Source organism: Protomyctophum bolini (assembly GCF_963924005.1).
Source record: "Protomyctophum bolini genome assembly, chromosome: 20".
Classification (NCBI taxonomy): domain Eukaryota; kingdom Metazoa; phylum Chordata; class Actinopteri; order Myctophiformes; family Myctophidae; genus Protomyctophum; species Protomyctophum bolini.
In genome coordinates, this window is record NC_137881.1 from 30,665,890 (window position 1) to 30,693,587 (window position 27,698).

The 27,698-nt window shown below is 44.3% G+C and overlaps 1 pseudogene across 1 annotated transcript; it reads left to right on the forward strand.

Annotated features, from left to right (window-relative positions):
- On the forward strand, positions 1-27,156 carry LOC308335744 (F-box/WD repeat-containing protein 7-like; annotated as a pseudogene). Its single transcript, XR_013966259.1, has 13 exons — positions 1-408; positions 5,408-5,490; positions 9,039-9,180; positions 9,418-9,552; positions 12,545-12,668; positions 14,097-14,221; positions 15,784-15,897; positions 19,952-20,133; positions 20,663-20,888; positions 21,487-21,553; positions 22,461-22,604; positions 24,793-24,941; positions 26,724-27,156. The product of XR_013966259.1 is annotated as an F-box/WD repeat-containing protein 7-like (transcript).
- Positions 27,157-27,698: the final 542 nt, after the last annotated feature.

A 27,698-nucleotide genomic window follows, 5' to 3' on the forward strand; every position in this document is an offset into this window, starting at 1 on the left:
ACAAGCGAGGATTCTCATTCTATACGAGAGGGAGAGAGAGAGAGAGAGAGAGAGAGAGAGAGAGAGAGAGAGAGCTTGCATTTGGACTGTATTCATGAGGAAGGCAGCGCGGATTCTCCACTCTTTCGTTCCATATAGAATGACACGCAGATTATTGGCGCACTGTAGCAACGGATGACGGCTGCATGCGCTGTTTCACTGTGGATTTTTTTATCGTCTTGTGAATAATACGATCATCATGGTACACTGGAAAAGATGCGTCTTTAAAATGGATAAATAAAACCGGGTGTTTTATTACACATACATCTCTTTAACGGACGTTTCTCGTGGGATTTTGTTTGCTCTACTTCCATCTTATCGGAACCAACCATGGGTTTCTACGGCACTCTGAAGCTCATCTTCTATAAAGTGAGTGTGTCTGTCTGTGTGTCTGTGTGTGTGTGTGTGTGTGTTCAGATGACAAGGCGTTTTCCGAGTGTGGGAAGAAATGACAGTGTGTGCGAACGCGCATGCTTGTCAGTTGAACCACTGCGGAACCGGCGAGAGAGAGAGAGGACAGAATGTGACTCTCTCTCTCTCTCTCTCTCTCTCTCTCTCTCTCTCTCATCGATTAAGCCACATTTTATATTTTGTCCAACAACTGTGACGTGTTGTGTGAGCTTATAGATCAGATATCTTTGGAATTTTGGAGCGTAATTAAATTAATTGTTTCATTAAAACAGGTTTTTAAACACTAAATCGTGGACCCCCCCCCCTCTCTCTTCCTTCTCTCTCTATCTCTCCTCTCTCTCCTTCCTTAATTCTCTGCTTCTCTTTCTATCTCTCTCTCTCTCTCTCTCTACTCACCTAGCCTTGGTTTAAAAAAAAAAAAAATAGCATACTCAACGTATTCTTCATTTGCATACATATGCAAATGAGCTGTATATAGATGCATTGACATGACATGGGCAGTGCAGTTAATATCCGATGAAAGCAGATATGGCCTCATTGCTGTTTAAATCATAATCTGCATAATAATCAGATTTTTTTTGTTTTTTTAATCTGCAATGTATGTAGGCTACTCATTGTAGAGCACTGTGTGGTACTCAAAGTGGGGCCCGGGGACCCCCCAGGGGGACCCCCATGAGTCTCCAGGGGGTCCCCAGCAAAGTTAGTCCATTGTAGAATCTAAATAATCTGGACCACTTTAATCCGGTATAGACATCGGCTGTTTGAAAACAGCCAATCTTGCAAAGTAGATATTTAACCCATTTTAGGCCTGACCTCGAAATTTAAAAAAAATAAATATTTTCACAATTTTTCAAAAAATAGCAGACCAGACCTACAAGCTCATAGCGCGCGCCACTCGGTGGCGCGCGCTATGAGCTTGTAGATCTGCTTTTTTTCAATAGCTAAATTATAACATTCGTTCACGCCCCAAAATGGGTTAAGAAATACTTTAACAACATTACATCTTGTATGTGGGTCGCTGGTGGTTTCCAAATATTTCTACACTATAGCCTGGCATGTCCAGACTGATATCATATTAGTCTGATTATTATAGTCTGATGATTGGTCACCCCACGACTCTGGGGTGAGCGAAATAAATCTCCCCCAGGGATTTATTTAGTATTTTTCCCTGTATATAGCAGATTCGTTTGATTTCCAGGCTAAATGTACATATATATATATATACATGTGGTGGTCCTTAATTGACCAGTTGCTCCAAAAGTTGAGTGACTGAAACCTACAGAAAAGACATGGACAGAATCATAGATGGATGGATTCATTAGATGGATAAATAGTCATTTTGTACTGTATGGTAGATGGATTTAAGAGTCAATATTTTGTAACATGATCATGCAAGTATGTGCAGTGAGTGGAATGTAGGTGTGACATATATGCTCTGCCAGACTGCTAGCAATGTACTACGTGGAATGAGACAAAACAAGATCATTAAAGACGAGCTCTTATACTAACAAGGTTTATAACGCGTGTACTGAGCTTGTAAGTTTGTAGAACATTTTTCAAATAACCCTTATTGTTATTATGAATTAAGTATGAATATATAATTTGGATTTGCATCTTCCCCTGCAGGGTTACTTGGATAGGATATTTAACAGCAGATATTTAACTGTAAATATCATGTGCCGATTAATTATCTGATACAACCCAGCGAACGTATTACAACTTATGATAGATAAATACAACTTCTAAATCGGTGTTCATTTTGTTGACTATAAGTCTAAGATTTTGATATTTTTAGTCGACTATAAGACTGAAACAATTTCAGGTGACTGAAATAGGACTAAAACTAAAACGTATTTAAAAGACTAAGGCTAAACATTTTCTCTCAGAATGAACACTGCACTACATCGATGTCTAGTATGTAGGTACTAGGTAGGTTAGGATGGATGGGTATTTGGGTGGGTGGGCAGATGGATGGAGAGATGGATGCACTACATCGTATTAGTGGGTGTGGGTACTGCTGCAGTCGGAAAACAGAGCATCCATGTACTGCAGTGTCCGCTGTAGGTGATTAACCCATTCTGACCTGAGATCAGATTCTAACGCACAGAAGAATGGTGGTTCTTTAACTCATTTTGACCTGAGATCAGATTCTAAAAGTGTCTTCTAAATCCTGACAGTTTTCAAAAATAGCAGACCTACAAGCTCATAGCGCGCCACTCGGTGGCGCGCTATGAGCTTGTAGATCTGCTATTTTTCAATAGCTAAAGCACAACATGATGCTAACACCAAAAGGGGTTCCCGCCCAGAATGGGTTAAATTACAAATTAATGGGATTATATGAATGGCGCACACACACACAGAGAGAGAGAGAGAGAGTACATATCGATTTAAGAGTGACAGTGTAAGGGAGGAGGCTGTGTGTGTGTGCAATGAACATCACTGTGTGTGTGTGTGTGTGTGTGTGTGTGTGTGTGTGTGTGTGTGTGTGTGTGTGTGTGTGTGTGTGTGTGTGTGTGTGTGTGTGTGTGTGTGTGTGTGTGTGTGTGTGTGTGTGTGTGCTGAACGCAGCACGTGTTGCAGCAGCCTCTATTTTTGGTTCAACACACTCGGCTCCACATTCCCCTCGTTTACCACATTCCACCGGGAGAGAGAGGATGTATAGAACAGAAGAATGAGAAGAGAGAGAGAGAGAGAGAGAGAGAATGTATAGAATGAGGATGAGAGCGATGGAGAGAATGTAGGTATTTTTATGAGAAGTACGAGAGAATGTGTGCATATACTGAGACGAACAAGGTCCTAAAAGAGAGAGAGAGAATGGTGTATATGAGGTGAGGCAGGGAAATGAAAGGGTGTGGAGAGCGAGGGAGAGAGAGAGAGAGAGAGAGAGAGAGGGAGAGAGGGAGAGAGAGAGAGAGGATAAAGGGAAAGAGCGACAGAAAGGGGGAAAGAAGTAAATAGGACAGCTGTGAAATCTTACCCAATTTGGTCCACTGTATGTACAGTAGAGACAACTAGGGATTCATGTTTACTGCTGGTGTTGAATTTACCCACAGGATAGTGTGTTTGTGTGTGTGTGTGTGTGTGTGTGTGCTCTGTTGTTTCTATAGAAGACGAGTCAAACTCTGTTAAAGGGACGCGTCACCCTTTTTGCACAAAAAAAATATACGTTAATGACGTTTAGAAAGTCTAGAACACTTTCATGGGGGTCTTTATGTGTGGTTTTAGATTTTTTTTTAGCAGTGAGCCCATGCAGTGTCTCTGATGTCATGGACACTGGGCTGTCACTTCCTTCCTGGACTATACATGTTGTCTCAGTAAGACAGCCACTCTCTCCCTATTCACAAGGAGAAGCAGTGCACCAAAGCATTATGGGAATTGTATAGTTCAGGAAGAAAGTGAGCCCAGTGTCTATGACTTAGAGTATATATTATGAATAGAGACGGCACCCGGAGGAAACCCTGAGGCGAAATGGACATAGTGGCCGAATTTGGTATTGCAGCGTGGGCCCCAAACACATGAGCGCGCTGGTCCGTTGACTATCATTGTGCACGTTCACGATGACACAGGAAAGTGTTCTAAACATCATTAACATATTTTTTTGTTGTTGCAAAAGGGGTGAAGTGTCCCTTTAATATTGCTAGAACGTTAACATTCTAGCATATAGCATATCTCAGTTTAACACAGCTATCTATCTATCTATCTCTCTCTCTCTCTCTCTATATATATATATATATATATATATATATATATATATAAATGCCTCCAATGCCTGGCTTTGTGTGTTCCACCCATGACCTCATGTGTGTGGCCAAGCAGGGGCGGAGCCAGGCAATCTTTATGAGTAAGGCAACAATACGAGGTATAGGCGGACCAGGCAGCCCCCCCCCCCCCAGCTTATATATAGGGTACACTAATTAGATGATTGGTAAATGATTAGCCATGACATAACGACATACACTTTTTTTATTTTGTACTTTTCTTTTCTTGAACCACAAGCACCGATAATCACGTCAAAAACACTGTTATATCCATGGCTGTATTCATTCACAAGCCATGGATGTCGGTGAAACCGCATCGGCTGCACGTAATAACAATTGATTGAGACCGGCGACAGACGCGTGCAAAAGCAGCAAAACGAGGGACCTCTGGTTCTCCTCCCCCCCATGCAGTGTGGGTGGTGGTGGTGGTGGTGTATAAGCTTAGCGGTGTGGTGGTATAGCTGTCTCAAGAATCAAATGAGGTCGGGACTCAGTGACGGGACATTGTGTGTGTGTGCGGTGTTTATATATATCGTGACGTGAAAACTGGTTCTAGGCGGATGCAGCCGTACAGGCACCTAGCAGACACGTTTCACGCTAGAATGTGAAAAGACCCAACATTGGAGCCCCTCCAATGTTTGCCTTTCAGAAATTATGATAAAGGCGGAGGGGTTAGGGGAGGGGGCGATATTGTAATGTCACTAATATCAATGGTTTATTTTTTTTATTGGAACGTTTGACTGTCAAGGTTTCAGCCTCTCCAGGAATAACCCGAGAATACAAATGGGACCACATACATGTAACGACCACACCAAAGGGGTCTAACGAAGTACTGTCGCCTCATATGAAAAATACAAAAAAAATCACGGCAAACCATCACTAAAACTGGTATATTTTACCCAATGTAATGTGTTCCATTAAAAAAAATACAGCGATACATGTCAACTCGAGGTACTCTTCTTTAATATTTCATCATGACATGAAATATATATATAGACTTTTCTCCATCACTAAACACTGGTGAAATTCACAGGGGGATGTGGGCAGGGAAACAAACCTACCTTATAGCAAGCACTGACAGGTTTTTTAGCGTGACTGACAGATTTAGCAGGTTCTCATCGTAATCTACGGTCGCAACTAATCCCCTCCTGCATCTCTCTCTCTCTCTCTCTCTCTCTCTCTCTCTCTCTCTGTATCAGATGAAAAGGAAGTTGGATCACGGACCAGACGGCCGGCCGTTTCCTTCCGGGAAGAAACATTGTAAAGACAAGAACTACCTCAGGTTGGTGCACGCACGCACGCACGCACGCAGTGTGGCGTGGGGGGGGGTTGATAGGGTCAAAGTTTTCTCACAGCTGACTGACCTGCAGGTCAACACACTGAAACGCCTGCAAAGACATACTTGCACACACACACACACACACACACACACACACACACACACACACACACACACACACACACACACACACACACACACACACACACACACACACACACAGTATTGCCACATCATGTATACAGTAGATACAGTACATGAACGGGAACGTTAAATATGTAATAACAATACAAACACATCATTACATGATTCTGCCCTGAGCTAAATATCAATTTGGCACTTGCTCAATGTTGGCACCAGACAGTGCCAACATTGGCACAAAGGGGGGGGGGGGGGGGGGCATAAGTGTGTGAGAGGAGTTTTGTTTAAAATAAACAATTTCATTTTATATTGTTTTGTCAAATAAATGGAAGTCCTTCACATTAGTAAGTAAATATCCTGCACATAATTCTAGTTCATTCAAACTCTGAACTCTTGACTGGGGATAGGTGGATTGTTGCTAATGGAGTCTAATGATCAATCAAAATAGGTTGGAGTTTTTTTTATGTGGTGTTGATTACAATTTATGTTTGGCGGCTGTGGCTCAGGAGGTAGAGCAGGTCGTCCAACGATCCCTGGGTCGGCGGTTCGAATCCCGGCACCTCCTCCTGTCCACATGTCGAAGTGTCCTTGGGCAAGACACTGAACCCTACGTTGCCTCCAATGAGTCGGTCGGTGTGAGCTCGCCACCATTGGTGTGTGAATGTGGTGGAAGTGAGGACGCTGGCGTCGACTGTTCGCAGCTTCACCTCCAAATGTATGAATGAATGAACCGTTGTAAAGCGCTTTGAGCACTTGGAAAAGCGCTATAAAATGCAATTCATCGTTATTCATTATGTTGACATGGCACATCGACTATCTTCTATAGAAAATAAAAACATGGCACTTCATTTGAAAAAAGGTTGCAGACACCTGGTGTAGTAGACTTAATGCCCGAGTTATACTACGTGTCGACTGTCAAAAATAGCCTATCTAGTTTTAGTTAGTTAGTTATTTTTTTGACACAATTGTATAAAAAATGGTGTACAACACCCCCCCCCCCCCCCCCCCCCCCCAACCCAAGAACAAAACATGAATGAAAACAAAACGACACAAAATCCCACGGCCCAGACAGCAGGAGATTTCCCGTTTCTCCCAAAATGAAAGGCAAAACGATACGATAAAACGAAAGGTCCCTCCCATTAAGCGGCCACAGAGAGTGAGCTCAGTCTGGTGGTGATAAGCTATGTGTCTATGCGAGATAATGGCCGAGCTACCACCAGTAGGCTTTTCAGTGTGCGTTTGCGCAAATACTGTACACACACGCGCTCGTTGTAGCTCTGCCGTCAGGGAACACGCTGTTCTTCATTTTGTATGCCCAGTCTCACATTGATAACATACGGTACAGTTACAGTTACAGTGCAATGCAGTGCACAGGTGGTGTGTACGCCTCCTCCACCTCCTCATCTCCACATGCCCAATCAGCGTGTGCAGAGCACAGCTGGCACGGTGCGATGGGTATATTCTCAATGCAATGCTGTTACACTGCTGGCAGTGGAGGAAAAGTAACTTAGTGTACAGTGGTTCCCCAGGGGTCCTTGAGGGAGTTCCAGGGGGTCTCCTCCAGCTAACCAAATGGAACCCTTTATGGGTCTGTAACTCTTGAGAGTGTACAAATTGAACCATTTGTATACACTCTCAGAGTTAACCCATTCAGGCCCGACGTCGAGAAAAAAAAAAAAGGCATCTGAAAGAATATATATTCAAAGATGTGTGCCGCGTTTTCACGATTTTTCAAAAAAAATAGCAGACCTACAAGTTCACGAGCTTGTAGATCTGCTATTTTTCCAATAGCTAAAAGTATAACGTAATGCTTTATAAAACACAAACGGGTTCCCGCCCCCAAAATGGTGTTAAATTTACATTGATTTTACAATATAAATTGGGGGTCCCAGAGATAAGAGACTGATGCATGCCAAACCAGGGGGTCCTTAAAGGGACACTTCACCCTTTTTGCAAAAAAATATATGTTAATGACGTTTTAGAAGCTTTAGAACACTTTCCTGGGGGTCTTTATGTGTGTGATATGTGGTTTTTAGATATTTTATTTTTAGATTGTAGCAGTGAGCACAGTGTCTCTGATGTCATGGACACAGCTGGGCTCACTTCTTTCCTGGACTACAATTCCCATAATACGTTGGTGCACTGCTCCTCCTTGTGGATAGGGGGGAGGTCTGTCTTACTGAGACCACATGGTAGTCCAGGAAGTAAGTCATCCCAGTGTCCCATGACATCAGAGACACTGTGCTCACTGATACAATCTAAAATATCTAAAACCACATATTGCACACATAAAGACCCCCCAGGAAAGTGTTCTAAAGCTTCTAAATGTCATTAACATATATATTTTAGCAAAAAGGGTGAAGTGTCCCTTTAAGTCTCCTGGCAAATGACACTGTGCACAAGTGTCAGTGATCACCGCCACCAAATGAGCTCTGTTAACCCATTCTGACCTGAGATCAGATTCATACGAGGTTTCCACTGGACACACACTGGTCTGATTAACCCATTCTGACCTGAGATCAGATTCTAAAAATGTCAGTCGTTCTTAGATTTTTCAAAAATAGCAGACCTACAAGCTCATAGCGCGCCACTCGGTGGCGCGCTATGAGCTTGTAGATCTGCTATTTTTCAATAGCTAAAGCATAACATGATGCTAACACCAAAATGGGTTCCCGTTCAGAATGGGTTAATTTGTCTTCCTGTTGCTTTAACAATAACGTCGTTATGTCAGAGTTGTACTTCTATCGTTCTGTGGTTGAAAGTTGAAGTTAATTTCCCCAGGCTTTTGTAAACTCTGTTTACGATAGATGATGCATTGTAATAACAGTGCAGTGTGAAACTGGGGGCAGTTCAATGTGATGGTCTGATGAGGTGTGTGTGTGTGTGTGTGTGTACGTGTAACACGACCGCTCAGGACTGCAACAGGTTGCAGAGGACCGTTAAAAACGGCAGCTAAAATCATCGGCAGCACAGAATGACCCAGTCTCCATAACATCTACACCACTCGCTGTATGAAAAAAGCCCACAACATCATGGAAGACACCAGCCACCCCGCAAATACCCTGTTTCAAACCAATCCCTTCCAAAAAACCCGCTACCAAAGCATCAAATCTCGCAGCACCCGTCTCAGTAACAGTTTCTATACCCCCAGGCAGTCAGGCTTGAACTGTATTGCACTGTTTTGTCACTTTCTTTGTCTTTTTCTTGCACTATAGATGTTTGTTTATGTCCTGTCTCCTGTGTATGTAAGACTGAGAGTGCTCTGAGCAAAATAATTTTCATTGTATTTATACTCTGTATCTATACAAATAAACCTGAACATGAACTTAATTATATTGCGCTTACTAATATCTCTCTCTCTCTCTCTCTCTCTCTCTCTCTCTCTCTCTCTCTCTCTCTCTCTCTCTCAGTCCCTCTAGTCTCGTTCCATTTCAGACCACACCGACTACATTTGGTGACCTGCGGTTAGCCAATGGGCATTCAGCGCAGCGGAGACGCGTCACTTCAGGTCCGCCCCCAACAGGCCTACAAGACTGGCTTCGTACATTTCAGGTGTGCACACGACACACGCACACACACACACACACACACACACACACACACACACACACACACACACACACACACACACGTCAAATGAATGCATCATTCACATTCATGTAAACACAGTTATATTCACTAAACTGTTCTCTCTTTCAATCCGTCCTTCATATCTCTCTCTCTCTCTCTCTCTCTCTCTCTCTCTCTCTCTCTCTCTCTCTCTCTCTCTCTCTCTCTCTCTCATGATAGGCGTGGAGCGGTCCTGAGAGGCTATTGGCTCTGGATGAGTTGATTGACAGGTGTGAGACCAATCAGGTCAAACACATGTTGCAGGTCATCGAACCTCAGTTCCAGAGAGATTTTATATCGCTACTGCCTAAAGAGGTACGCACGCACGCACACACACGCACACACACACACGCACACACACGCACGCACGCACGTGAGCGCGCGCACACGCACAAACAACACTGTCCACAACAAAGCTATACGGATTATGCCATCACAGTAATGTGACAAGCTGATAACAAAATTGTCGCTGTTGAAGTGACATTGATTTCATCGGTTGAAATGTGGCGTCGACGACAAACGATATAAGAAGTTCATACTCAATCTACTTTTCAAACGGCCTTTTTAAGAGTAGTTATTTGTGGCGTAATCTCCTACACTTCCGTCAGGCTTGAGGTCCATAATGTTTGACCTGTGAAGACCTTGAGTCTACTGGTTCTCAAACAGGACCCACAGAGTAATAATATGTATTTGGTAGGTGTGTGCGATATGGTGATAAATATATCATTGTACAATGTCTCAACGATATGCCATTTTCAGAGATATTGGCTGGGTTTCCCAAAGGGAACATATATGCGTATAGCGAGTGGGGGTGTGGTTCTTAAAGGTATATTCAGTGATTTCACTTAATTCAAATATCACTTTTTTTATTTATTTTGTTGTGATAATCCTCTCTACTATAGAGTGTGCTGACCATATAAGGAGTTCCTCCCTGTCCCCAGTTAACCCCTGGGGGTAAAAAAAACCCTTAGGTTTCGTTTTTGGCTCTCTATCCTGATTGGATGAAAGGCTTAGGTGCCAGCCAAAAACGAAACCTAAGGTTTTTTGAGTGAAATCACTGAATATACCTTTAAGGGCAGTCTTCCACAACACGTCCCTTTCACTGTGACCGCCCGGTCAATAAAAGAATGCTGAATTAGCTAGCTTTAAGCCTGCTGTGTTGGCAACTGACTGCACACACCCTTTCTTTCCCCCCTTTTTTTAAGCCTATATATCATTATTACTCACAGGGATTCAGGGATTTGCAGAGCTCCAGACTACTTGTTGAAATTTCATATCTTACTTGTTCTTTTTTTATAGTGACTTGTGCTGACCAAACACTGCATGCTCTCTCTCTTCCCCCCTCTCTGTCTCAAAATGCGAGAGAGCATGGTCAAGTGACTATCAGTTTCTATTGAGAGAGAGAGAGAGAGAGAGAGAGAGAGAGAGAGAGACTGAATTTTCCTAAATTTGCTCTCACGGATGATCAAATAATCTTAAAAAAACACACCTGTGTGAACCAAGTGGTGCAACTCCCCTCTCTCTCTCTCTCTCTCTCTCTCTCTCTCTCTCTCTTTCTCTCTCTCAGAGACACAGCACTACCCCTCTCTCTGTTTCTGGCGCCCCCTACTGCTATGAATAAGTCACATACTCGTGCTCATTGCACGTAGACAAACAGACAAACAAACAGGTACACGGACATTGCAAGCTGGTTGTAGAAGTGGTTGCACCACTTAAAAATATGGCAAGATGGCGGAAATTCTCTAGATGATGATGCTGTGGTAAAAAATATTAATTTAATTACGACTTTTTAATATTTAAATGAGATGAAGAAAGTCACCACTCACATCACACATTTCTCTGCAAAATGGTAGCGTTACTGCCCACAGGTCGACACGTGTGTGTGTGTGTGTGTGTGTGTGTGTGTGTGTGTGTGTGTGTGTGTGTGTGTGTGTGTGTGTGTGTGTGTGTGTGTGTGTGTGTGTGTGTGTGTGTGTGTGTATAGGCTAAAAAGGCTTTAGGGAAACGGGTTTGCTTCCAAATGTATTCATGCAGGTTAGGGTTAGTGCTCCAGTCTAGGTTGTATGTGTCTATATTGTCGTGTTTTTCCCAAAAAAAAGTGTGTAATTGGCTGCCATGCAGGCAGCCGCACACACAGGCTTCTGTGTGCGGCCTAGAGGGCATGTGCGCATGCGCTGCAACTCCTGTCCAAGCTACGAACGTGCAACCTTTTTTTTCTAACGGCATATGTGTGCGACCCAGAATCTCTATGGGAAAACCCAGCCATTGTGTGTATATATTGTGATACAATGAAATGCACATTCTATGATTTGCAGTTCTATACCTTAATTACCGGTTCCGTTCACCAAAAAAGGTTTTTGTCACCCGGCCTGTAGGTGGTTGTACTGTTTAACCCATTCTGACCTGAGATCAGATTCATACCAGGTTTCCACTGGACACACACTGGTCTGATTAACCCATTCTGACCTGAGATCAGATTCTAAAAAATGTCAGTCATTCTTCGATTTTTCGAAAATAGCAGATCTACAAGCTCGTAGCGCGCCACTCGGTGGCCGCGCTATGAGCTTGTAGATCTGCTATTTTTCAATAGCTAAAGCATAACATGATGCCAACACCAAAATGGGTTCCCGTTCAGAATGGGTTAAGTGACTTGTAAAATAACCATAAAAACCAACATGAAAAAGAATCGTGATAATATCGTGGATATCGTGATACAGCTTGAAAAAATATCGTGTTATTATTACATTATTCCATAATCGCCCACCCCAGGCCACGAACCTGTAAAGAGTTGAGTGATTTTTTTTCTCTCACTTTTGTCAACGTGTGAACTTTTAAACTGTTGCTTATAATTTCGCTGGTGGACCCCCTGGAACCCCCTCAACCCATTCTGACCGGGCACCCATTTTGGTGTTGGCATCATGTTATGCTTTAGCTATTGAAAAATAGCAGATCTACAAGCTCATATCGCGCCACCGAGTGGCGCGATACGAGCTTGTAGGTCTGCTATTTTTGAAAAATTCGAAGAACGACTGACATTTTTAGAATCTGATCTCAGGTCAGAATGGGTTAATCAGACCAGTGTGTGTCCCGTGGAAACCTCGTATGAATCTGATCTCAGGTCAGAATGGGTTAAGGACCTCTGCGGGTCACTTTGTGAAGCAGCTCTCGTCTATAGTCCACTCCAAACCCAACTTTGGCACCACAACGGAAATGCTGATCATCACTGACTTCACCTTCTGTCTCCCCTGTGTGTGTGTGTGTGTGTGTGTGCGTGTGTGCGTGTGTGCGTGTGTGTGTGTGTGTGCAGTTGGCTCTGTACGTGCTAACGTTCCTGGCTCCCAAGGACCTACTCCAGGCCTCTCAGACGTGCAGGTACTGGAGGATCCTGGCTGAAGACAATCTGCTGTGGAGGGAGAAATGCAGGGAGGAGGGTATGTACTACACGCACTCACTCACACACACACACGACACGCACGCACGCACACACTCAGGCATGCACATACACAATCGTGCACACACTGAGATATTCGCACACACATTTACACGCATGCATGCACAATACACAGCTATACCGACTCTCACAGTCACACGCACACATAATGACACACACACACACACACACACTGACATATTCTAGAAACACACATAGCCACTGCACTGCACCACATACCGTGTGTGTGTGTGTGTGTGTGTGTGTGTGTGTGTGTGCGCGTGTGTGCGCACGCACGCGCCTGGGCTTTGTGCCAGCCAACAGAAATGTACTGTGAACACTGCAGCCATATCAATGAAACTAGCTAGCGTTAGCATTACACTTCTAGCATACCAATGAAGCTAGCTGCCCACTGTGCCACAGCCAATACCAATGAAGCGAGCTAGCTATTCTTCAGGGATATCAACGATGCTAAAGATACGGCAAAACTAAGTCTTATACCCAAGTGCGTATGAATTGGGCATTAAGCCCAATTCGTGTGTGTAATACGTAGCCAACCTAGAATGTGTGTTCTTAGGTTGGCTACGTATTAGCTTTACCAAAGGATGCAGTATTAACACCGGGCGGCACCTGGCTGCTGCTATCGTCCTAATGAAGCCAGCATGTGCTAGCTTGTAGGCGTACGCTACTGTCGTACTAATGCATCTGTGTGTGCTACTGATGGCACATGCTGTACAGCTAGCACAGGTTACAGTATGCTACTGTCATAAGATAACCTGTTAGCTGTATGCTACTGTCATAAGATAACCTGTGCTAGCTGTATGCTACTGTCATAAGATAACCTGTGCTAGCTGTACGCTACTGTCATAAGATAACCTGTCAGCTGTATGCTTTCTGTCATAAGATAACGTGTTAGCTGTATGCTACTGTCATAAGATAACCTGTGCTAGCTGTACGCTACTGTCATAAGATAACCTGTTAGCTGTATGCTACTGTCATAAGATAACCTGTGCTAGCTGTACGCTACTGTCATAAGATAACCTGTCAGCTGTATGCTTTCTGTCATAAGATAACGTGTTAGCTGTATGCTTTCTGTCATAACATAACCTGTGCTAGCTGTATGTCGGCTTCCACGGGCCGATACATACTCCCATTTTACCGCTGTAGTGCCGAAATGATTTCGGCTCGTCAAAAAATCTCAGTAGCACCGAAGAGGCGACTTTAGGACGGTACTAACCCCCCCCCCCCCCCCCCCCCTCAAATGACGTCGCATTGTAGGCTCTACAGAGCCGAACCGCCTTTTATTCGATACGCATCGCCCTAATGATGCTATAGCTTTATAGATATGTGTATGTATAATTATGTTATATTATGAAGCCGTCAAATACAAATGTAATATTTGTCTCTCTCTCTCTCTCTCTTTCTGTAGGTATTCCAGAGTGTGTGTTGTCTCGTAGGAGGAGGAGTGTTAACAATAGTCCATGGAAGTCTGCCTTCATCAGACAACATCGCATAGAGAGGAACTGGAGAACCGGAGACACGCGCACGCCAAAGGTATGCGCACGCACGCACGCACGCACACAGCTACTTGGGCCATAATCACCTCTGTCGCTGTGGTAACAGCTGTGTGATCAATGGAAAGCGACTCGATTGGTTGTTTATTTGTACAGTCAACTAATGATGAAATGATAGTGTAATACTAGGGATGCACCGAAAATTCGGCCACCGAAAATATTCGGCCGAAAATGGCTAAAAATGTATTTTCGGCCTATTCGGTTTCGGCTCAAATAAGCCGAAAAATATCACCGAATAGTAGTAGTGGTCCTAAAGTTGTGAATCGATATAATTCAACTAAACTGCGGGGAAAACACAGATGTACAAGCCCAAAGCGCTGTGCATTGCGACGGGTAGATAACTTGTAGATCTGCTACTTCCAGCGCAGGAAGGGCGCATGCTTATGACGCTCTTTAAGACAGTCACTCACAACACACGAGCAGCAGTCAGCAGACGGAATGCACAGACAGATCCGAGTCCGACACAACTTTATTGTTGCACACATCTGTGCTTTCATCCGCGCTTCCATAGCCTTTTAAATCTTATTTCCCATCCACGGGCACAAGCAACGTGATATCAGCAGCTGCCTTCCACCCGATCTGGATGGTGGTGGTGTTGTCTGACGAGTGTAGCTACTAGCTAGCATGGGAGCTAACATTACTTTAGCTCTGGTCCATATCGTTAGAAGGAGTCCTCCTTAATAACACTATAGTACTTTCCATCCGTTCCCCAACTAAACACCTCACACTCGATGCTGCGTTTACACCAGGTTTACACGGGCAGACACAAAGACGAATGGGAATATCATTTGGAGCAGCTACACGTCTTTGCATCAACATGTTGCTGGTTTCCATTATAAAATGAATGATAGACTATCCTTGCATCTGCCCGTGTTTAGTTTCACTGTCCAGTGTCCACAGCAGGAAGACCTGTCGAAACTATGCACTTCTCAGAGACATGCTAAACCCACCTCTAGAATATTACTTTCCCCAGCTATCTCATTCCACTTTCATTTATTTTATTCCATAGTCTTAGTTTTTCCCTAATAAAGTTGTTTTTTATTAGTTTTCTCATGTTCCCCTTGAAAAGCATCTTTAAGTACTCAGAGAAGCATTATATAAATAATATTATTATCACTATTATTATTACTACTTGTTTTATTGCCTATGCTTATGTAGAAAAAAAAGCTCACTGCTCAGGTCAAATAGGCCTATTGATATGCGATTAAAATGTGATTATTTGAGATTAATTAATCACAAAGCCTCCAATTAATTAGATGTTTTTTTAATGGACCCATAAGTGTTTAGGTTTTGCCATAATCATGTCTTTTTCCATAATCAGGTAGCTTTACAACAAAGATGTATTCGGCTATTCGGTATTCGGTTTTCGGCCAACTGTTTCCTATATTCGGTATTCGGTTTCGGCCAAGAATTTCCCTTTCGGTGCATCCCTATGTAATACTGTTTCACAAAACATTTAACATCTGTCATCATCATCATCATATCTCTCTCTCTCTCTCACTCACACTGCGTTTGTCTCTCTGTCTCTTGTGTCTCTCTCAGGTGTTAAAAGGTCACGATGATCACGTGATCACGTGTCTTCAGTTCAGCAGTGACCTCATCGTCAGCGGTTCTGATGACAACACGCTCAAAGTCTGGTCTGCCGACACTGGAAAGGTACGCACTACCGTGTGTGTGTGTGTGTGTGTGTGTGTGTGTGTGTGTGCGTGTGTGTGTGTGCGTGTGTGTGCGTGTGTGTGTGTGTGTGTGTGCCCCCCCCCTGGGTCAAAATCAGAGAGGCCACGTGTTATTTTCGTTCGCCATAGAAACGTGAAGTAGAACAATAATTAGGTCACAACAGCCGAAGACGAGATCCAACACCTGGCTGGCCTGTATATGCGTTGTGTGCGTACCCTACCCGGTACACATTTTCGCTGTCAAAGCACGCTTGTGTACAGTAATCGATGTGCTTGCAATTTCCCCTCCAGCAGCTCACTAAGTACAGTACTGATGATGTATTGACCCCACATGACGTCACATGACGTCACAACGGAAGGTCTGGTTGCCTACTGCAACCACACTAATTGACTTAATTAGCGTCCCCCTGGTCCCTAGGGGCCCCCGGGACACCACTTTGAGAACCATGCACTGTTCTTGTGAGTTTGTGCCGTAATCGGTCACATCTTCACCCAGAGGCGTGTTCTAGAAACACTGTCTTAACCACGTCAAAGAAACTGCGTCGTCTATGTTTTTCCTCTGTCTCTCCCTCTCGCTGTGCCTCTCTCTCTTTCACTGTCTCTCTTGCTATCTGTCTCTCTCACTGTGTGTCCGTCTGTCTCTCTTGCTGTCTGTCTCTGTATCTCTCTCCCTGAATATGCTTCAGTGTGGAACAGATTATGTATCTCTCCCCAATGCAATACAATGACAACAAAACACCATATCTGAATGTATCGAGAGCCCGCTTGGGAAGCACTCCCAGGTTCGATTCCCGGGCCCCGGCAATGTGTTGAGGCGTCCCTGAGAAAGACCCTGAATCCCTAACTGAGATCCCCCCCTCCCCATGCGTTTACTTGAGAAGCTCTCAACTGGATGAAGCTGAAAAAGGGAATTTCCCCTGTGGGATGAAATGGCTCCAATTAGCATCAGAGTTATTAGTGGATGATGGAGGCCACCTGGTAATCAGAAGGTCACCGTTTCACCTCCCCAGCCTGCTCATGTCTACGATCTACTACATGCTGGAAGTGTCCTTGAGCAAGGCGCTTATACGATCCCATATTATGCTAGAACGTAAAGCTTCCAGCACTGCACCCGATGGAATAAGTCCTTGCAAACGCATACAGTGTCCTATAGACTGGAGGGACAATTGGTCTGCAACGTGATTATTAATTCACAGGACCCACCCACACATCTAAAGCAACACATGATTTCTGATTGAGGCAACTATCAATCCTTTTATTAGTGATTATTATATTGATTCATTTTGTTTAAATCGAGGAGCGTCTTTTCTTTTATATATGTATGTTCCTCTTACATTGAGAATCGACTAAATTCATTAGTCCGATCGATTGACCACCTAAGCCCTATTTTATACCTCATCGTCGTCGTCATCATTTTTATAATCAATTTAATCGGTTCGTTCAATTAACTGTTGCTCTCGTTCCCTCCTCTTCAACTCAAGTGCGGACGTTCTTTGAACTTTGAACAGAATGGAAAGAAAACACACCTTTTACACTTTGCGTGTAAAACACACACACACACACACACACACACACACACACACACACACACACACACAGGGGGGTTGTTTGTTGAGGCAGGTTGGAACAGGTGTGTCTGGACAAAGAAATGTTGTACCGAAACCAAACGGTGAGAGGGGGAGGGAGGGGGAGAGAGAGAGAGAGAGAGAGAGAGAGAAGATTTAGCCAGGGATTATGATTATGGAAAGCAAACCTTTCAGACGGTGTGTACTCTGTAACAGACAAACTATAATAAAGGACGGAGGGGTGATGATTGATTGATAGATAGATGCATAGTTAGGTGACAAGACATGTACAGTAGGAGTCAGTCTGGTTCTACTGCACTCCTTTTATTACCTCTGACCTTGTCTCGTTCTCTCGTTACCACGCACACGCACACACACACACACACACACACACACACACACACACACGCACACACGGATGTGTGGAATGTCAGGTGTGAAAACACTCCGCCACCTAATCACTCCATTCCACACCTCCTCTCTACAACCAGTCTGTCTGGCTGACATATCGACCAATTATTTCATTTGTGTCTTTTCTAGGTACTAAATCGGTATCGGCACTTATGCAGCCCAATGTGTCCCACCACTCATTATAGAAGGGTTTTTTTTAAACATAAAGAAAGGAAATGCCGATCTAAAAAGCTCAAAACGTGGTCGCAATGCGTTTTTTTAGAGCCTGTAGATCTGCTGTTTTGACATTTTGGAATTTCGGCATATATCTATATGCACATGTATGTCGTATTTCCAAAAGGTTGTTGAGGTTATTTTTATTTATTTGTTTGCTTAAATTTTCTTTCATCCGTGTCCGCGTCATCAGCAGCCATACCCTAAGGTGGGGTTAGCGAAAAGGGCCTTTCTGTGTGGAGTTTGCATGTTCTATCCCCTGTGTCCCCTATAGGGTAGGTACCGTCACAAAAAACATAACAGTAATCCTGTTCTTTATATACTGCCTTCCCCCCTGGTCAGCCTGATGGAGGGTAAAGGTTGGAATAACGTGTTCGTTCCACGCGCTACGTCCTACCGGGGAAACCCCCCCCCCCCCCACCTGTCAGGTGAAGCTGTCTGCTCACTCCTCATGCATTGAAGGAAGCATGAACTTCCGGGCTCTCCCCAGAATTACAGCTTAGGCATTTGACACCAGGTGAAAATATTTGTTACACAATTGTGGGATCGTCAAAAAAAAAAATCTATACTCTCCCTTCATTTATCACTCCATCCCCCTCTCTCTCTCTCTCTCTCTCTCTCTCTCTCTCTCTCCCTCTCCCCCCCTCCCTCCATCTGTCATTCCACCCTGCTCTCCTCCTCCCCCTTTATCAGAAATCTCACAAATGTTTACATAAGCTTCCCAGGCAGTGTTGTTTACCCCCGTTGCCTTGGTAACCACGGCAACAGCACCTCTAAGGTCAAAGGTCTTTCTCCTTCCATTCTCTCTCTCTCTCTCTCGCTCTCTCTGTGAACGGAAGACGGATATTGACTCAAATATTGGACTTTGTCATCTATAATGATATGACGTGTTCGCATACTGTATACATTATGTAACACACTGTATGTACACATTGGCTGAATTCTAGATGTGCTATAACACAAGTTGCCTTAACCTACACTCACTGTCTCTTGTCTATTCTCTCTCTCTCACACACACACACACACACATGCACACGTGCGCGCACACACACAGTCCTCCCCATGTATCTGTCTTCGGAATGCAGTAGTCAGCAGTATCAAAGTAAAAATACAAATTCCTTCACCTCTCTCGCACACACACACACACACACACACACACACACACACACACACACACGCACTCGGCCTGAGTCAGCAAGACGTGTGTGTGTGTGTGTGTGTGTGTGTGTGTGTGTGTTGCACGCTCCATCGCAGTATAATAATGCTGCACATTTCTGTACTGCCATTTTAGGGGCCAGCAGCCTTATTCCATAGCTGTTTCACTGTGTGTGTGTGTTGGGGGGTGTGTGTGTGTGTGCATACATCCAGCGTGTTTTTATTAGTCAGTCAAAACAGACGTGTTTCGCCCACACAGTGTTTGGGTAACCTGGGACCACATATAGGCTTGCCTTCTCAGACAGAAAGAAAGCCTGTGGAACGTTGGATAGGAGACATTCCATATAGCAAGCCATCGGGCGCACCCTAAACCAAAACTAGTATTGGAGAAAACAATTTTAGTGAACTGAAATATGAAAAATCTGAAAACAATTTAGCTCAGTTTTAGTATTTGTCAACGATGCCATGAGTTGTGAGCTTGCAGACCTGCTATTTTTGTAATAACACAGTTCTCACTGGAGGAGTTTCAGGTGCACCAAACCAATGGGCAACAAACCCCCTTAACCACAGTGCACGCAATGGGAGAAGATGCCGATCAAAGCCTCTAGTCAATTATATGAATGTTTTTTCTTTAACACTGTATGTGTGTGTGTGTGTGTGTGTGTGTGTGTGTGTGTGTGCGCTCCTCAGTGTTTGCGCACGCTGACGGGGCACACCGGAGGCGTGTGGTGCAGTCAGATGGCGGGCGCCACGGTCATCAGCGGCTCCACGGACCGGACGCTGCGCGTGTGGGACGCCGAGAGCGGCGAGTGTGTGCACACGCTGTACGGACACACGTCCACCGTGCGCTGCATGCACCTGCACGGCAACAGGTATAGGACGGGACGCACACCCATTCTGACCTGAGATCAGATTCACACGAGGTTTCCACTGGACACACACACACACACACACTGGTCTGATTAACCCATTCTGACCTGAGATCAGATTCTAAAAAAAAATGTCAAGTCGTTCTTCGATTTTTCAAAAATAGCAGACCTACAAGCTCGTAGGTCTGCTATTTTTAAATAGCTAAAGCATAACGTAATGCTAACACCAAAAGGGGTTCCCGTTCAGAATGGGTTAATACATATTCTTTTGTGTGTGTTATCCGTGCTGTTTAATTTTTTGTGTTGTCTGAGCGCTTTTACTCTGAAAGCCATGAACCGGAAACAATTTCCTAAAAAAGTTGACCTCACATTGCGATCATTTTAATTTATACGATGTATGATCCAAAAAGCGTTCATATTTTGCGGGAGAGACGGATGGGGAGCAGACATGAAGCGCCACAATCGCACAAATCTGTGTTTCCACTGACTCTCTCTCTACTACCGTGCTGTGTGTGTGTGTGTGTGTCTCCAGGGTGGTCAGCGGCTCCCGGGACTCGACGCTGCGCGTCTGGGACACCGGCACGGGGGAGTGCGTGGGCGTGCTGACGGGCCACGTGGCGGCCGTGCGCTGCGTCCAGTACGACGGGCGCCGCGTGGTCTCGGGCGGCTACGACTACGTGGTCAAGGTCTGGGACCCGGACACGGAGCGGTGTCTGCACACGCTGCAGGGACACACCAACAGAGTGTACTCGCTGCAGGTACGCGCGCGCACACACGCACACACACACACACACACACACACACACACACACACATTTTAGTTATTTATTTGATTCCACAAATTACAATACAAACAAATATAACGGGGGTTGACAGTTGATGTTCACTTAACCCATTTTAGACCTGGAAAATAGCTTCTAAATCCTAATAGTTTTTTGAAAAAACGTCTGTTTCTATGTCAGTTGGTGCTCAACCTTTTTCATGTACCATGATGGACCCCCAGAATTGTCTGAATTTGGCTGCGGACCCCCCCCATCTGAAAATATGATGTTCCAGAAGTAAAGATATGAGTTAAAAACGTTTGCTCTGAAAGAATATTATTTAAAAGATTTGCGCCGCATTTTAACGATTTTTCAAAAATGGCAGACCTACAAATTCGTAGATGAGCTTGTAGACACACACACACACACACACACACACACACACACACACACACACACACACACACACACACACACACACACACACACACAAGGTGAAGTCAATAAATAAGCAGTCACAGGCTATACCTCAGTGAATTATTATCACAATTGCATTTCAGACTTTAATCTCCTCTCTCTCTCTCTCTCTCTGTAGTTTGATGGTGTGTATGTTGTCAGTGGGTCTTTGGATACCTCCATACGAGTGTGGGATGCAGAAACAGGTACGCACACGCTCACACACACACACACACACACACACACACACCTTGAACCTGCACTCATATAATACTAGGCTATAGTAGTCCAGAATTAAGACAAAAATGTGTTGTTTTGTGAGCTTGTAGATCGGCTATTTTCGTTCATTAGTTATTTTAAGAGGAAAGAGAGTATTTGAAGTGGTCAAACTAGCAATAGAACACAGGTTTATAGAAGCGTCTTCCAGAAACACGGCTGTCATGTGGAAACAGCAGCAACAATGGGTTTTAGAATGACCACACCTAAAACATCATTTCATTTTCAGTTCTTGAGTATTTATTTTTGGCTTTATTCATGACTATAGTGCAGTGGGTTCCCAAACTCTTTCACATCAAGGACCCCCCCCAAATTGACACTAATTAGCCCGCGGACCCCCATTTGAAGAGATATGCCAGGGGACCCCCCCCCCCATAAGAGAAGATTTTTATGGCTCTAGCAGTGATTCTCGACCTGTTTAATTTCAAGGACCCCCCAGTTTGACATGCATTTAATGGCATTTCTATCCCTGGGACCCCCCAATTTATATTGTAAAATCAATGTTAATTTAACTCTGAGAGTGTACAAATGGAACCAAATCCATTTTGTACACTCTCTGAGTTACAAACCCATAAGGGTCCATTTGGTTCCTAACCCCACTTTGGGAACCATGTCTATAGTGTCTAATTGCAGCGTAATATATCCACACTTTTCCTGGGCTGTGTGTGCTCCAGTTCCTGTCAATTTGATCCAATGAAAGCCAATGAAACTGGTCAGATGACCAATGATATCCAATGAAATCAACAGGAACTGGAGCACACACAGCCCAGGAAAAGTGTGGATACTTGTACTGTGAGAAAGGTTGACTTCCCTGATCACTTTCTGTCCCGTCCCCAGGTGCGTGTGTCCACACGCTGACCGGCCACCAATCGCTGACGAGCGGCATGGAGCTGCGCGACAACATCCTGGTGTCTGGGAACGCCGACTCCACCGTACGGGTCTGGAACATCACCACGGGAGAATGTCTACACACACTGCAAGGTGTGCGCGCACAGTCACACACACACACACACACACACGCACACACACACACACACACACACACAGTCACACGCACACACACACACACACACACACACACACATACTTAAGTAAAAGTATCAATACTAGTAAAATTCTAAAAATTAAAAGTAATGATTCTATCCATCAAAATGTACTGTAAAGTAAAAGTACAAGTATTGGCATCAAAATGTACTTAAAGCACCAAGGTAGAAGTACCGGTAGAATGTCCCATTTCAAGTTTTCAAATGTATATAAAATATATATTTTTTTTTTCTTAAATAGCCGAAAAGTATATGGAGTGCCGAAGTGGTCAAGTTTTGAAATAACAATCCATATCTACAAAGTAACTAGTAACTAAAGTTTTCAAATTATTGTAGTGGAGTAAAAGTAGTAATATTTGTCTCTTGAGATGTAGTGAAGTAGAGGTAGAAGTATTGAAAATCGGAAATACTCCAGTAAAGTACCGGTACAAAAACCTCAAAATTGTACTTGAGTGCATGCACTTCGTTGCTGTCCACCACTGGTGTATTGTTGCGAATGCAGTGAGCACGTACTATGAGACCTAGCAGATCGTGTCTGTCTGTGTGTGTGTGTGTGTGTGTGTGTGTCTGTCTGTCTGTGTCCCCCCCCCCTTTGTGCCCATATATGGAGCTGAGTGATTTGGTCCACATATACAGTAACAGCGGGACAGACACACACACACAGACAGACAGACAGACATGCACACACACGAGCTGCGTTCGCTTCACGCGTTTGCTCGTCTTACTTGTGTATACTTTCTGTACACTACGTATGTAGGTCAGATAGTGGCTTATTCAGCAGTGTAACACTATAGACGACAGTCCTCACTCAGAGAGAGAGAGAGAGATAGAGAGAGAGAATATGGCCTTGAAAAATCTTCAGAAGTATTCTTTCATTTTATTTTCTGTATCGTATTCATTCACAGTGCAAACATCCAATTCCCAATGCCCCCCCCCCCCCCCCCCCCCCCCCCCCCCAAGCTTTCCAACAGACACAAAGAAACACAAAACGACAAAAACATGCCGCAAAAGTAGAAACTATTTTTAATTGAACACGAGAAGATGTTTGTTTGTGTGAACACGGTGACGGTTTTTAAAGCCGCTGCTTGAGATGCGAACACATAGTGACAGATTCGGATCAGCACTGTTTTTTGCACTCCTTGATGTGTTTTGGTTGAGGATGCAATTATAGACTCCAATGAGCCAAGACAAAACCAATGATTTGACAGTGTGGCGTTTGTGGCAAGAGATCAAAATCTGAAATGAAGATGTGTATTAAGTCTCCTACCTACCTGACCTTTTTAGGGGGTCATTTCATATTTTTTGGGAACACCCTGCTGGACAGTTTAAAAATTACTTGATTGTAAACTTCAAGCTCCCATTTTAACCACGATAGATTAATCACCTGTCCTTTTTTCCCCTGGTTGTCCTTCTAATCCGTGAGGGGGATTTGTTTTTATTAAAATTAAAATTATTTGATTTCATTATTTTGGAAAATGACACAAAAAAAACACACCATTTGTAAGTCGGAGAGAGTACAAATGGAACCCTAACCCCCCTTTTTGAAACCAGCTCCTCGCTACTTCGCCCTACACACTTCCACTCGCTTTTAGCATTGATATATAAATATCCCCACCTTTCTCTCTCTCTCTCTCTCTCCTCTCTCTCATTAGCAGGCACAGCACTGCTGCCTCTCTCTGTTTCTGGCGCCACCCTACTGGTACTAATAAGTCATATACTCATGCTCATGACCACTGATACATAGATAGATACGCACGGACATTGCTGGTTGTAGGAGTGGTTGCACCACTCAAAAAAAAAAAAACTGAAATCCGCTGGCGCTCTGGAGCCGCCACTAGATGGGGCTGTTTGGTCGGTCAATGAGTTTTTTTTTTTCACGTTATGCTTTAGCTATTGAAAAATAGCAGATCTACAAGCTCATAGCGCGCCACCGAGTGGCGCGCTACGAGCTTGTATAGGTCTGCTATTTAGAAAAAATCGAAGAACGACTGACATTTTTTTTAGAATCTGATCTCAGGTCAGAATGGGTTAATCAGACCAGTGCGTGTGTCCAGTGGAAACCTCGTATGAATCTGATCTCAGGTCAGAATGGTTTTAACTCTTCGCGGTCTGCTCCTCTCTCTCAGGGCCCAACAAGCACCAGTCGGCGGTGACGTGCCTCCAGTTCTGCCGAGGCCTGGTGCTGTCCAGCTCCGACGACGGCACGGTCAAACTGTGGGACCTGAAGACGGGGGCGTGGCTCCGGACGTGGTGGCCCTGCAGAGCCGAGGATCCGGTATGAGACGCGCCAAAGGACAACATTACATTTAGGCATATCTATTATTACAATTGAATGAATTCAATGAAAACCGCCAAAAGCTGTGAACATAACTGGTGGACATATGCTGTTGCCCCAACAGGGCCAGAAACAAGGCCAACAGGGCCAGAAACAAGGCCTTTTAGTTTTAACCACGCTACTTACACACACTACAACTCGCTTACAATTCGCAAACCTGGCAACACTGCCCTGTGTTCTAATAGATTGTGGCAGTAGTGCTACCCATTGTTGTGCACAGACAAGTTGTGGACAAGTTGCAAAGTTGCAATCAGTGTTCTACTGAGGAGGAGGCAAGATTCATGTACTTATTGGCCAGTTTGTGACGCAGAAAATCTTGTAAGATTTTGGAATACCGGTAAACACATAATTCCAGATTTTTGCCTTTTTATGGTTATTATTATTTTTCTTCTTCATTTTTAGTTAATGAGTTCGGTGGTGCCGGGGCAGATATGGCAGCTATGCATGATGTTGCTTGCTTACCGTGCGATGATTACGATACGTTAAGTTTCTCTTGAAGCATTAAAGGTAGAGTCAGTGATTTCACTTAATTCAAATATCACTTATTTTTTTGTTTTGTTGTGATAATCCTCTCTACTATAGAGTGTGCTGACCATATATGGAGTTCCTCCCTGTCCCCAGTTAACCCCTGGTGGTCAAAAAACCTTAGGTTTCGTTTTTGTTCTCTATCCTGTTTGGATGAAAGCTTGGGTCCCAAGGCAAAAACGAAACCTAAGGGTTTTTGACTGAAATCACTGACACCCCCTTTAATATTCTAAACGAGAGGCATGTTGGAGTCAGAAATGAAGACTGGTCAACAAAAACACGGAGAGCTCCCTAGATTAGGAGAGACGAGCCGTTCTTTCTGAGCCGCGAACAAGCAAGTGAACGGCGGCACGCATGCGCGAACAGCAAGGAGTATGGTGCAGAAGGAGAGGCCAACCCCCCCCAAAAAAAGAGAAAAATATCAGAATTGAATTTTTTTTTAAATGGAAAAAGCGCTAGGACGTGTATACACACGTCCTCTGGATCCATCGGTTGTATTTCATATGACGTTTCCACACGTCCTTGCGGTCTGAATATGTTTAGAAAATAGCAGATCTACAGCGGAAGTGGTTACAGTATGTTTTTTTAAATAATAATCGACATTTTCAAAGTTACTAGTAACTAAAGCATGTCAAACAGATGTAGACAGTATTTGGATCTGAGATGTATAGTGGACGTAGAAGTAAAATTATTGGAAATACTCAAATACCTCAAAATTGTACTTAACCCATTTTGGGCTGGAAACCCCTTTTGACGTTTTAAACATTGTTATAATTTAGCTATTGAAAAATAGCTGATCTACAAGCTGCTGGCGCGCTACGAGCTTGTTTTGCGAATGCAGTGAGCACTTACTATGAGACCTAGCAGCTCATGTCTGTGTGTCCGTCCGTGTGTCTGTGTGTCACGCTTTTGTGCCCATATATGGAGTTGCTTTGGGGACTCCTTGTATGGTTATGGCTAAGTTAAAAACGTAACTTAAAAATAACTTAACTTAAATATGTACGAGCTGCGTTCGCTTTCCCGCGTTGCGCGTCTTACTGGTAGGTCTGCTATTCTTGAAAATTGAAGAACGACTGACACAGAAACATAGCTTTTTTCTAGAAAACTTTCAGGATGTAGAAGGAACTGCAGCACTTTGCACTTACTTTCCGCCGCTGACCAATCCATGTCTTCTTTCTTCTTTCAACTCGCCGACAGGCGGCGTGGTGTGGCGAATCAGAGCGTCCGACACTCGCTGGTGTGCGCGGCCGGGAGCCGCAACGGGACGGAGGAGACCAAACTGCTGGTGCTGGACTTTGACCTTGACCTTGACCTGGACGAGGACGCCGAGGACGGCGGCGGAAAGACGGCGCCCGAGTGACGGTGAACGTGACGACGATGATGATGTCATCACCACCCTGCGACGGGATAGGGAGGAAGAGGAAAGTGACGAGATGAATGCCTAAAAATTCATACTCCGGGTTTTTTGCCGACAACCGAAACGGTGGTCCTCAACCTCATCACCTTATGACTGTACTGTATGACTTGGCCTTTACACTACTTAAAGATTTTTTAAAACTGGAGGAATACACTGGCACGCACACACACACACACACACGCACGCACACACCTTGCTTCTGACCAAAGTCTCATGGCTGGATCTATAAGTAGAGCGGTGGTTCTCGAATGGAGCCCTTACAGGTCCGTAACTCTGAGAGTTTACAAAAATGTACATTTGTACAATCTCAGAGTGTGGGGGGGGGGTCCTTGACATTTTTTTCTTTCCCAGTTTGAAACCCACACTGAAAAACAGAGAGAGACAGACACACATGAATGTTGCAACTTGTCCCTCAGTAGACGACTGGAACCCCACGAGAGGACAGAGACACGACACGACGACATGGGTTTCAGTTACTATAAGACGCCATTTTGAAGCGAAGTGAATGTTTACCCCGGACTAATTAAATGTAAAAAAGCCCAGTTCGTATACTTTGTCGCACGGCTGGCACCGCTCGTGTCCCGCGAAGTGTTGAGTGGGACGTAACTCGAGCGTATAAGTGGACAGCTGTACGGTCGGGAGACAAATGGATGGAGACACAGCCCCCGGCGGACGGACGGACGGACAGATGGATGGATGTACAGAACACGGTCAATGATTGGACGCTTGGGACTCCCGACCAATCGATGAATGGA